The 12,301-nt window shown below is 40.7% G+C and overlaps 1 non-coding gene across 1 annotated transcript; it reads right to left on the bottom strand.

Moving 5' to 3' along the window:
• Positions 1-8,873: 8,873 nt before the first annotated feature.
• LOC112793795 (small nucleolar RNA R71) lies at positions 8,874-8,979 on the bottom strand. The gene has a single exon (XR_003198489.1). It is a non-coding gene; the product is annotated as a small nucleolar RNA R71 (small nucleolar RNA).
• Positions 8,980-12,301: the final 3,322 nt, after the last annotated feature.

Here is a 12,301-nt window from a genome sequence, read left to right as displayed (position 1 = left end):
TTGAACTGTTCGATGTGTGGGGGATCGACTTCATGGGACCATTCCCAACCTCATATTCGAACAAGTACATCTTGCTGGCAGTGGACTATGTATCTAAGGGGGTAGAGGTCGTGGCAACCCCAACAAATGACAAGAAGGTGGTCATAAACTTTCTTAGAAAGAATATTTTCACTAGATTTGGAGTCCCACGAGCCCTCATCAGTGACGGAGGGAGTCATTTTGCAATAGACCATTGGAGACTCTACTCCTAAGGTATGGGGTGAAGCATAAGGTCGCCACACCTTATCATCCCCAAACAAGCGGGCAAACCGAGATATCTAACAGAGAGTTAAAAATGATCTTGGAAAAGACTGTGGGGGCATCAAGAAAGGACTGGGTGAAAAAGCTAAATGATGCTCTTTGGGCATACAGGACAGCCTTCAAAACACCAATTGGGATGTCCCCATATCAACCGGTATACGGAAAGGCCTGTCACTTACCATTAAAGCTGGAGCACAAAGCCTTTTGGGCTCTCAAGATACTAAACCTCGACAGCACTGCTGCTGGTGAAAAGAGGGTCCTGCAGCTACAAGAACTGGAAGAGTTTAGGTTTCAAGCCTATGAAAACACCAAGATCTATAAGGAAAAAGCAAAAAGGAGACATGATCTCAACCTGACACCAAGAAGTTTCGAAGAAGGACAACATGTGCTTCTCTACAACTCCAAACCGAGACTCTTCCCTGGAAAACTCAAATCAAGGTGGTCCAGACCCTTTCTTGTCACAAAAGTCTCACCTTATGGACACATAGAAATCATGGACGAAAGCTCAGAAAGGACATTCACTATGAATGGACAAAGACTCAAGCACTACTTGGGTAGCATGGGGGAAGACCCCAAACAGAAGTATAATCTCAACTAGAGAAGCCACCGTCGAGCTAGCGACGCTAAAAAAAGCGTTTTGTTGGGCGGCAACCCAACCTGAGGTAGTCTCTTTCCATTAATGTCTCAATAAAGGACTCAAGTAGAATTCTCCGTATTATGAGGAGCTAAGTTTGGTGTTACACACCAAAACCTCCCAAGGGTGAATGTGAAACTCTAAGTTGGTGTTCCACCAAAAGATTCACCCTGAAGAGTGCATTGCAACCCTTCATTGATAAAAGCATCTGCTCTAACAAACAGAGAAACTACTTGACGAATGTTTAATCTCTAATGCATAAATTGCTTTTCTAATTCATAATCATTTATGAATAAAAGCACATGAGATTTCTGCATGTATTCAATTTGTTGCATTAGGCAAAGAACTAAGTTTGGTGTTCACAAACCAAATTAAGTTCAGAAATTCACAGGCATACATGCATGCTAACTACTTTCTAAAGTGCTTGGGGGAACAAGCAACTTCCAATAGTTTTACAGGAATTCAATCAATCTCAGGAAGGAACCATACATCATCATCTAAGGAAGACATCAGGAGGTTATATTGAACTATCTCTGAGTTATAGTGTTTTAATTGAAAGTATGATTGAATAATTGCCCTCAGGGATATTTATATTCTGCTTGTTCTCTCCCTAGTCATATCTAAGTGTGTTGGCCTAGGCCCCTAGTTTTCATTGTCATCTTGCTTATATGTATGCTTGTCCTTCTAAGTCAATTAAAAAGAAAATGTTATGAAAAATAAGAGTGGACTTATTTGGTGAAGCAAATTCTGAATATTTGTGGTAGGGTCATTGATTAGCTAAGTTGGTTCACCAACAAGGTGTATGGGCAACTATATGCTCCAATTTACACGCTTGAGACACACCCTATGAGACTAACCAAACAATAAAATCCCAATAAGAGAAAAGAAAGAAAAACAATAAGAAATAGGGCTGGGTACCAAGGGTTTGAATATTGAGGCATGTGTCTGTGGTGTTCCTGTGCAAGGGATATGCTTGGATGACTAAGCTCTTAGGGGTGCCTTATCACCTGGTAACTTGGGTTAACTAATCTGGGATTATCAGCTGAAAGTCAACTATCAAGAAAGAAAAAAAATAACAAGCCATATGCCTGTGGTGTGTATGTATGGGGGAAAGAGACTTGAGGGAGTAAGTCCTTAGGGGTGTCTTAACACCTAGCACCATGACCAACTGGTTCAGGAGTGTTGGATGAAAGCTTATCATAAAGAGTCGCCCTCTCACAAAGCACTTAGCCTAAAAAGAATGTAATAAAACCTGGAAAAGAAGGGAAGATCATAAAAAGGAAGTCTCAAAGGATGCAATCAAGTGAGTATTCAAGAGCATGATAAAGGCCTAAAAAACCAGTGAAGGAATGAACCTAAGTTGCTATGCATGAAACCCCATAAACCAAGGATTTGAACTTCTATAATAATTATTTGTGTATCTTGTTCTTCCATTCATTTTTTCCTATGTTTCAGTACTTGCTTAGGGACAAGCAAGCTTTAAGTTTGGTGTTGTGATGCCAGGGTATCTAGGCCAGTTTCACTAGCCATTTTTTGTATGCTTTAGGTTGGTTTCATGTATTTTTTTAGGAAATAAGCAAGTTTTGGATGAAAATACACTCACACCTTGATTCAAGCAATTATTGTGAACTTTTCATGATTTCATGAGGATTAGGCAGGAATTGAATGATATAATTGATGATGCATAATTTCATGATTTGGAACAAAGCTTTGATGCACTTTAATTGCTTGATTTCAGGACAAAGGAAGCTAGAAGGAACCACGTTAGTAGCCACATTACTCTAATTAACGGGACCATTAACATGGAATGGGGACAAGCTTGTAGCGTTAATGGAAAAAGTGACCACCAATAACGCCTTCGAAGCCATCATAGCTCACGTTAGTTGCCACGTTAACTACATTAACGTGGTAGCTAACGCGGAGGAAAAGAGGAGCTCCAACGTTAGTGGTAAAAGTGAATGCCACTAACGTTCCACAAAGGCACAAATTAAGCCACGTTAAGAGTCACGTTAATCTAATTAACGTGAACTCTAACGTGGGATGAGGACTCAATGATTAACGTTAGTGACACTCACCTTTGTCACTAACGTTGGACCAATCCAAGAGTGCCCACATTAGTGGTCACGTAAAGACCACTAATGTGAGAAGTAACGTGGAGCTAAGCATGAATAGCCAACGTTATTGACACTCACTTTTGTCACTAACGTCGGAGATGGCATTCACTACCACGTTAGTGGCCACGTTAATCCAATTAATGTGAACTCTAACGTGGGAAGGAGGGGCGTTTGAAGCGTTAGTGACAAAGGTAAGTGTCACTAACGCTCTCGAAGCTTAGGCATGCCCACGTTAAGAGTCATGTTAGTTATACTAACGTGAACTCTAACGTAGGGAAAGAAGGCAAAAGGCAACGTTATTGGAAAAGGTGAGTGCCAATAACGTTTGCGAAGGACCAAGAGGCAACGTTAGTGGTCACGTTAGTGCCACTAACATTGAAATTAATGTGGATCACTTAGGGTTGGAACGTTTGTGAAAAAGGTGATCGTCACTAATGTTCTCAAACCCACATTTTCACTTAACGTTAACACTACTAACGTCCTAACTAACGTCCACCCATGCCTGACTCACACTTTTTCTGCAAGCAAAGCTGAGCCCACTAAAGATTGTAACTGCTTCAATGGGAGAAGGTGCTTGGTGACTTTACTGCACATACTCCCGACTTCTATCGGAGAAGCATCTGTATTCCTGCCATTGGAGCAAACAACTTTGAGCTTAAGCCTCAATTAGTTTCTCTGATGCAACAGAATTGCAAGTCTCATGGACTTCCATTAGAAGATCCTCATTAGTTTTTGGCTGAATTTTTGCAAATCTGTGACACTGTTAAGACCAATGGAGTTGATCCCAAGGTCTACAGACTTATGCTTTTCCTTTTTGCTGTAAGAGACAGAGCTAGTATATGGTTGAACTCACAACCTAGAGACAGCCTAAACTCTTGGAAAAAGATGGTCAATGCCTTCTTAGCTAAATTCTTTCTACCTCAAACAGAAGGAAGGTGAAACCCTCTATAAAGCTTGGGAAAGGTACAAGCAATTGATCAGGTGTCCTTCTGACATGCTTTCATAGTGGAGCATCATAGGTATCTTCTATGATGGTCTGTCTGAGTTATCTAAGATGTCATTGGACCATTCTGCAGGCAGATCTATTCATCTGAAGAAAACACCTACAGAAGCCCAGGAACTCATTGAAATAGTTGCAAATAACCAGTTCATGTATACTTCTGAAAGAAATCCTGTGAACAATGGGACAACCTAGAAGAAAGAAGTTCTTGAGATTGATACTCTGAATATCATATTGGCTCAGAACAAAATATTGACTTAGCAAGTCAATATAATTTCTCAGAATCTGATTGGATTGCAAGCTGTATCTGGCAGTGCTAAAGATGCCTCCTCTGAAGGAGAAGCTTATGATCCTGAGAATCCTGTAATGGAAGAGGTGAATTACATGGGAAAACCCCATGGAAACATCTACAATTCTTCATGGAGGAATCACCCAAATTTCTCATGGAAGGATCAACAGAAGCCTCAACAAGGCTTCAATAACAATAATGGTGGGAGAAACAGGTTTGGCAATAGCAAACCTTTCCCATCATCTTCTCCGCAACAGACAGAGAATTCTAAGCAGAGCCTCTCTAGCTTAGCAAACATAGTCTCTGATCTATCTAAGACCACACTAAGTTTCATGAATGAAAAAAGATCTTCCATTAGAAATTTGGAGGCACAAGTGGGTCAGCTGAGTAAGAAGGTTACTGAAACTCCTCCCAGCATTCTCTCAAGCAATATAGAAGAAAATCCTAAGAGAGAGTGCAAGGCGATAACCATGACCAACATGGCCGAGCCTGGAGAGAGTGAGGAGGATGTGATTCCTAGTGAGAAAAACCTCATGGGATGTCCTCTGAACGAAAAGAAGTTCCCCTTTGACGAACCAAGGGAATCTGAGGCTTATACAAAGACCATAGAGATTCCATTGAACCTACTTCTGCCATTCATGAGCTCTAATGAATATCCTTCCTCTGAAGAGGATGAAGATATTACTGAAGAGCAAGTTGCTAAGTACCTTGGAGCATTCATGAAGCTGAATGCCAAGTTATTTGGTAATGAGACTTGGGAGGATGAATCTCCATTGTTCATTAATGAACTAAACGTCTTGGCTCAGGTGAAGATAACTCAAAAGAAACCAGATCCCGGAAGGTTCTTAATACCTTGCACCAGAGGCACCAGTACTTTGAGAAGGCTCTGTGTGACCTGGGGTTAGGCATAAATCTCATGCCACTCTCTGTAATGGAGAAACTGAGAATCTTTAAGGTACAAGCGGCAAGAATCTCACTAGAGATGGCAGACAAATCAAAGAAACAGGCATATAGACTTGTAGAGAATGTCTTGGTAAAGGTTGAAGGCCTTTACATCCCTGCTGACTTCATAATCCTAGACACTGGGAAGGATGAGGATGAATCCAGCATCCTTGGCAAACCCTTCCTAGCCACAGCAAAAGCTGTGATTGATGTTAACAGAGGAGAGTTAGTCCTTCAAGTGAATGAGGACTACCTTGTGTTTAAGGCTCAAGGATCTCCTTCTGTACACATGGAAAAGAAGCATGAAAAGCTTCTCTCAATACAGAGTCAAACAGAACCCCCACATTCAAACTCAAAGTTTGGTGTTGGGAGGCCCCAACCATGCTCTGAACATTTGTGAAGCTCCATGAGAGCTCACTGTCAACCTATTGACATTAAAAAAGCACTTATTGGGAAGCAACCCAATTTTTATTTATCTATGTTAAATTTCCATTTTCCATTGTTATTTTATATTTTCTTTAGGTTTGTAATGCCAATTCATCTTGGCCAGTTTCACTGACCTTTTTTTACTGTTTTATGGTAGTTTCATGCAATTTCTTAGTAAATAAGCAAGTTTTGGGTAGATATACACTTACATCTTAATTCAAGCAAACATTGTGAACTTTACATGATTTCATGAGAATTATGCAGGAATTGAATGATAAAATGGATAATGCATGATCTCATGACTTGGAACAGAGCTTTGATGCACTCTATTTGCTTGATTTCAGGAAAAAAGAAGCAAGAAGGAGCCACGTTAGCAGCCACGTTAATCTAATTAACGTGACCACTAACGTGGAATGGGAATAAGCTTGTAGTGTTAATGGAAAAAGTGATCGCCAATAACGCCTTCGAAGCCATCATAGCCCACGTTAGTTGCCACATTAATTACATTAACGTGGTAGCTAACGTGGAGGAAAAGGGGAGCTCCAACGTTAGTGGTAAAAGTGAATACCACTAATGCTCCAAAAAGGACACACTTAGCCACGTTAAGAGTCACGTTAATCCAATTAACGTGGACTCTAACATGGGAGGAGAAAGCTATCGCCAATGTTAGTGACACTCACCTTTGTCACTAACGTTGGACTAAGCCAATATTGCCCATGTTAGTGGTCACGTTAAGACCACTAACGTGAAGGGTAACATGGAGTAAGGAATGATAGGCCAACGTTAGTGACACTCACCTTTGTCACTAATGTTGGAGATGGCAATCACCACCACGTTAGTGGCCATATTAATGCAATTAACGTGAGGCATTAACGTGGAAGGAAGGGGAGTTTGAAACGTTAGTGACAAAGGTAAGTGTCACTAAAGCTCTCGAAGCTTGGGCATGCCCGTGTTAAGGGCCACGTTGGTGTAACTAACGTGGATCACTAACATGGGAAAAAGAAGTAAAGAGCAACGTTATTGGTAAAGGTGAATGCCAATAACGTTTACGAAGGACCAAGAGGTAACGTTAGTGGTCACGTTAGTGCCACTAACGTTGAAGTTAACGTGGATCAATTTGGTTTGGAGCGTTAGTGAAAAAGGTGATCGTCACTAATGTTCTCGAACCTACATTTTCACTTAACGTTAACACCACTAACGTCCTAACTAACGTCCACCCATGCCTTACTCACACTTTTTCTGCAAGCAAAGCTGAGCCCACTGAAGATTGTAACTGCTTCATCTTAAGATCAAAGGCCCATATCTCAAGACTTGAAGAACTGACTAGAAGATCAAGAAAGAGTAATATATATAGGAGTAGTTTTGAACTAGAAAGGAGAGGGACATTTTGGAGAACTACACTTTGTATATTTACTTTTCTGCAATTTCTAGTTTGCTTAAGAATGTACTCTTCTCTATCATCTTCCATTTCCAGAGCTATGAACAACTAAACCCCTTTTTATTGGGTTAGGGAGCTCTGTTATAATTTGATGGATCAATTATAGTTTTCATTCTTCTTCTTCTTTCTTTTCTCTTGATTTACTAGAAAGCTTTCGATCTTAAATCAGTTGGTTAGTTGTCTTGGAAAAGAAACTCTCCATAATTGGATCTCCTCTGAGCCTTGGAAAAGGGATGAGGAGATCATGCTAGAAATGCTTTCTCATGTTGGACCAAATTGGGGTTTGGACAGATATAATGACATTAATCCTCGCAACACTTTGATTTGGAAATACATGTGGTATAATCAGTGACCATACTTCATATCTTCCCATGAGCAATTAAATCAAGGAATTGGGCAATTGTTCAAGCTTAGAGAGATTGGGTTGCCAAGGAATTGGGATCCAATCATCTAAGATTGCCAAAGAGATCAATTAATGCATTGATTGAGGAAGAGATGAGAATGAACTTGATTCAAAGAATGCAACATCTCCTAAGCCCAATGAATCCCCCATTTCTGATCTTACCCATTCTCTTTACTTTCTGCCATTTATCTTTATGTTCATCTCCCCAAATCCCCATTTAAGATTCTGCAATTTACTTTCTGTAATTTACTTTCCCGCTATTTAATTTTCTGCAACTCTCAACTCAATTTCTTCTTAGCTCAACTAGAGCATTCCTCCAACTAAAATTGCTTGACCAATCAATCCCTGTGGGATTCGACCTCACTCTATTGTGAGTTTTTACATGATGACAGTTCGGTATACTTGCCGAAGGGAAATTTGTTGAGAGACAAGTTTCCATGCATCAACTTTATGGCGCTGTTGTCGGGGATTGATTTTGTATCGACAATGATTAAGTTAGAAGATCACTAGATTGAGCATTTTTCTTTTGCTTGTTTATTTTATCTAGTCATTTACCTTCAGTTTCAGTTATTTTCTTTCCTTCTCCCCTCTCCCCTCTTTGTTTTCTTTTTTTGTTGTTATTTACAATTTTGTTCACTAATCCACTAACTGTTTGATAATTTGCACCACTCACATTTTACAGCCGCTCTAACAAGAATAATCTCTTCATCTTCTTTCTTGTTCTGGGCTTTGTTAGTTGTATGACAGGAAGAAGAAGTAGAGCTTCAACTTCCTTTGATTCGGAACCTGAGAGGACCTTCCTTAGATTAAGGAGAGAAGCAAGAGGGAAAAGAGTCGTTGGTGTTGAGGAAGAGGAGGAGTATTTTGAAACAAACATGGAGGAGAACCTGGAAAACAACCATGAAAGAGAAGCTCACAACCATGCCAGAGAAGGCCCTGTGAATCATGCTGGGCCAGACAGAAGGGTTCTAGGCTCGTACATCAATCCAAACCCAAGAAATTGTGGAAGTAGTATCCAAAAGCCAACCATACATGCCAATAACTTTGAACTAAAACCCCAGCTCATCACCCTTGTTCAGAACAACTGTTCATTCGGAGGAAGCGCCCAAGAAGACCCTAACCAACATCTAACCACCTTCCTAAGAATATGTGACACTGTGAAGTCTAATGGTGTTCATCAGATGTCTATAGATTGCTTTTGTTCCCCTTTTCACTCAGGGACAAAGCATCTAAATGGCTGGAATCTTTCCCGAATGAGATTTTAACAAATTAGAAAGATGTGGTGAACAAGTTCTTGGCGAGATTCTACCTTCCTCAAAGAATCAACAGGTTGAGAGCTAAGGTATAAACCTTCAGGCAACAAGATGGTGAAACTCTCTATGAGGCATGGGAGAGGTTTAAGGACTTAACAAGAAGGTGCCCACCAGACACGTTCAATGAATGGGTTCAACTGCACATCTTCTACGAAGGTCTTTCTTACGAATCAAAGAAGGCCGTAGACCATTCATCAGGGGGGTCTCTAAACAAGAAGAAAACCATTGAAGAAGCCATAGATGTCATTGAGACTGTAGCTGAGAATGACTACTTCTATGCTTCTGAAAGGAGCAACACTCGAGGAGTGATGGAGCTGAACCATATGGAAGCACTGCTGGCTCAAAATAAGATGATCACCACGCAGTTAGCTAATCTTACTAAGAAGATGGAAGAGAACCAAGTTGCAGCAATCACCACTTCATCACCAGCTTAAGAAGGAGTGAATACAAGAGAAGAAGGTGACTGGGAACAAGCCAACTATGTTGGGAACTCACCCAGGCAGACCCATGATCCATACTCCAAAATTTATAATTCTGGTTGGAGGAACCACCCTAATTTTGGGTGGGAAAATCAACAAGACCAAGACCAGAGATGCCACAACCACAATCCCAACAACAATGCAACTCACCAACTTCCCTCACAGAGGTCATATCAACACCCACCTAACCACCCTTCTCAACATCCATATCAAAACCAACATGACCACTCTCAACCTCCTAACCCCAACCCACCATCACTAACCAAAGACAGACTCTCCAGAATTGAGACTCTACTTGAAGGTATATGTAAGGAAGTCCAAGACAACAGAGTATTCAAGGATGAAGTGAAAGCCAATATCAAAAACTAGGGAGACACCATCAAGAGGCAGGAGTCCCAAGTGGGATATCTATCTCAACAGTTTCCCAAGCCTACTGATAGTTTCCCAAGTGACACAGAGAAGAATCCAAGAGGAGAAACAAAGAAAGTAAGATGGGAAGAATGCAAAATGATCACTATAAGTGACAAGATGATTGTGGAAGAAGTAAACACACAAACAGAACACTTTCAAGACAATCCAAAGGAAAAGCATGAAGAAAGAAATCAAGCACCCAATCCCATACACAGGAAGGAGCTAAAAAAGGAGGAGACCCTGAACCCATATGCACCTTTTCCCCAAAGGCTCAAGGGTGGTGTAGCAAGGAGAGTGTATTCAAGGTTCCTCGACATGTTTGCATATCTTCATGTAAACATACTGTTCATTAAGGCTCTCCAGCAGATGTCCTCATACATCAAGTAAAGGAGCTGCTAACCAAAAAGAGTTCACTGAAGGGTGGGCAGACAATAGTGATGAATAAGGAGTGCAGTGCTCTCATTCAAACAGAGCCACCTACAAAATGGAAGGACCCAAGGAGTTTTCACATCCCCTATGCTATAAGAGAAACAATGATTGATAAAGGACTCTGTGACCTGGGAGCAAGCATCAACTTAATACCTCTATCCCTCATGAAAAAGCTTCAAATCAATGAGCTAACGCCCACGGACATAATCATCAAATTGGCTGACAAAACTCAAAAACAGGCAATAGGAGTGGTTGAAAACGTGTTAGTGAAGGTTGGGAACTACTTCCTTCCCACAGACTTTGTTATCTTGGAGATGGAAGAGAATCACATCCATCCCATCATCCTGGGGGACCATTCTAAGCCACAGCCAGGGCGCTTATAGATGTGGAGTGAGGAGAACTAATATTGAGGATACATGATGAACAACTCACCTTCAATGTCTTCAAACCCTCACAAGAAGCAGATCAAGAAAATAAAAAATCAAGGGAAGAGCACAATAAGGCACTGATAGAAGAAACAAGCACGGAAAGAAACCAAATGGAGTAGCAACAGGAGCATTACTCCCAGCTCACCCAAGCCATCAATCAAGTAACTGAAAGGCAAGAGCATCAAGATAAATGCCTTCAAGAACTCAACCAACGTCAGTTAACTCAGATGAAAGTATTCAACGAGTTCAATGTGCTTAATGAAGGACGACAACTACACCGGGAAGAGTTTAGCATAAACACTCAGGCCAAGTTGACTTATGTGGCTGGGCATATGCATAATTTGTACCCTACCATCCCAAGATATGATACAGTTTGCAAAGACCTAACAGAACAAGAGGAGGGGAAGGTGAAACAACAGAAGGAAGCATTGAAGAAGAAGATAGAAGATGCTGGTTTTTGGAAAAATCTGATCGGGAAGCGCAAAGGAAATGGGGATTCGAGCAATCAAGAAGGATCTCAAGACAAAGGAAATAAAGGGACATAAGCAGTCCAATAAGTAAAAGGTGGTGGAGTTCCCTCCTCGTTCTATCTTTTTCAATTTTTAAATAAGGAAAATCATGTATGAAATAGAACATGCTTCCACAGTAGCTTAGAAATTTTCAATTCTGCCTTTAAGATTTCATTGCTTAGGTATATGTGTGTTGGTCTAGGTCCCTGGCTTTCATTTTCATCTTGCTTACATGTATGCTTGCCCTTTAAGTCAAATAAAAGAAAATGTTATGAAAAATAAGAGTGGGGTTTATCTTGTGAAGTAAGTTCTCAATGTTTGTGGTATGGTAATTGATTAGCTAAGTTGGTTCACCAACAAGGTATATAGGTAACTATATGCTCTAAGTCACATGCTTGAAGCATATCCTATTGAGACTAGCCAAATAACAAGATCCTAATAAGAAGAAGAAAAAGAACAATGAGAGTTTGAAGGAGAAAGAAAATTAATAAGAAATAAGGCTAGGCACCAAGGGTTTGATTCTTGAGGCATGTGTCTGTGGTGCTCCTGGGCAAGGGATATGCTTGGATGAATAAGCTCTCAGGGGTGCCTTATCACTTGGTAACTTGGGTTAACTAACCCGGGATTATCAGCTGAAAGTCCACTATCAAGAGCAACCTTTTCTACAGAGCACTTAGTAACCTAAAGAGGTGCTGGACACCAAGGTCTCAAGAAGGAAAATAACAAACCATGTGCCTGTGGTGTGCATTTATGGGGAGAGAGACTTGAGGAAGTAGGTCCTTAGTGGTGTCTCAACACCTAACACCTTGAACCAACTAGTTCGGGAGTGTTGGCTGAAAGCTTATCTTAAAGAGTCACCCTCTCACAGAGCACTTAGCCCAAGAATGCAATAAACCCTGGAAAAAAAGGGAGGATCAATAAATAAGAAGTCTCATAGGGTGCAATCAAGTGAGAGCTCAAGGGCATGATAAGGACCTGAAAACCAGTAAAGGAATGAACCTAAGTTGCTATGCATGAAACCACATAGACTAAGAACTTGACTTCTATAATAATGATTTGTTTATCTTGTTCTTTCATTCATCTTTCCTATGTTTCAGTACTTGCTTAGGGACAAGCAAGCTTTAAGTTTGATGTTGTGATGCTAGGGCATCTTGGCCAGTTTCACTGACCTTTTCTTTACTATTTT

This window comes from Arachis hypogaea, chromosome 3 (genome assembly GCF_003086295.3).
Source record: "Arachis hypogaea cultivar Tifrunner chromosome 3, arahy.Tifrunner.gnm2.J5K5, whole genome shotgun sequence".
Lineage (NCBI taxonomy): Eukaryota > Viridiplantae > Streptophyta > Magnoliopsida > Fabales > Fabaceae > Arachis > Arachis hypogaea.
This window is presented reverse-complemented; position numbering and strand designations above follow the sequence as displayed.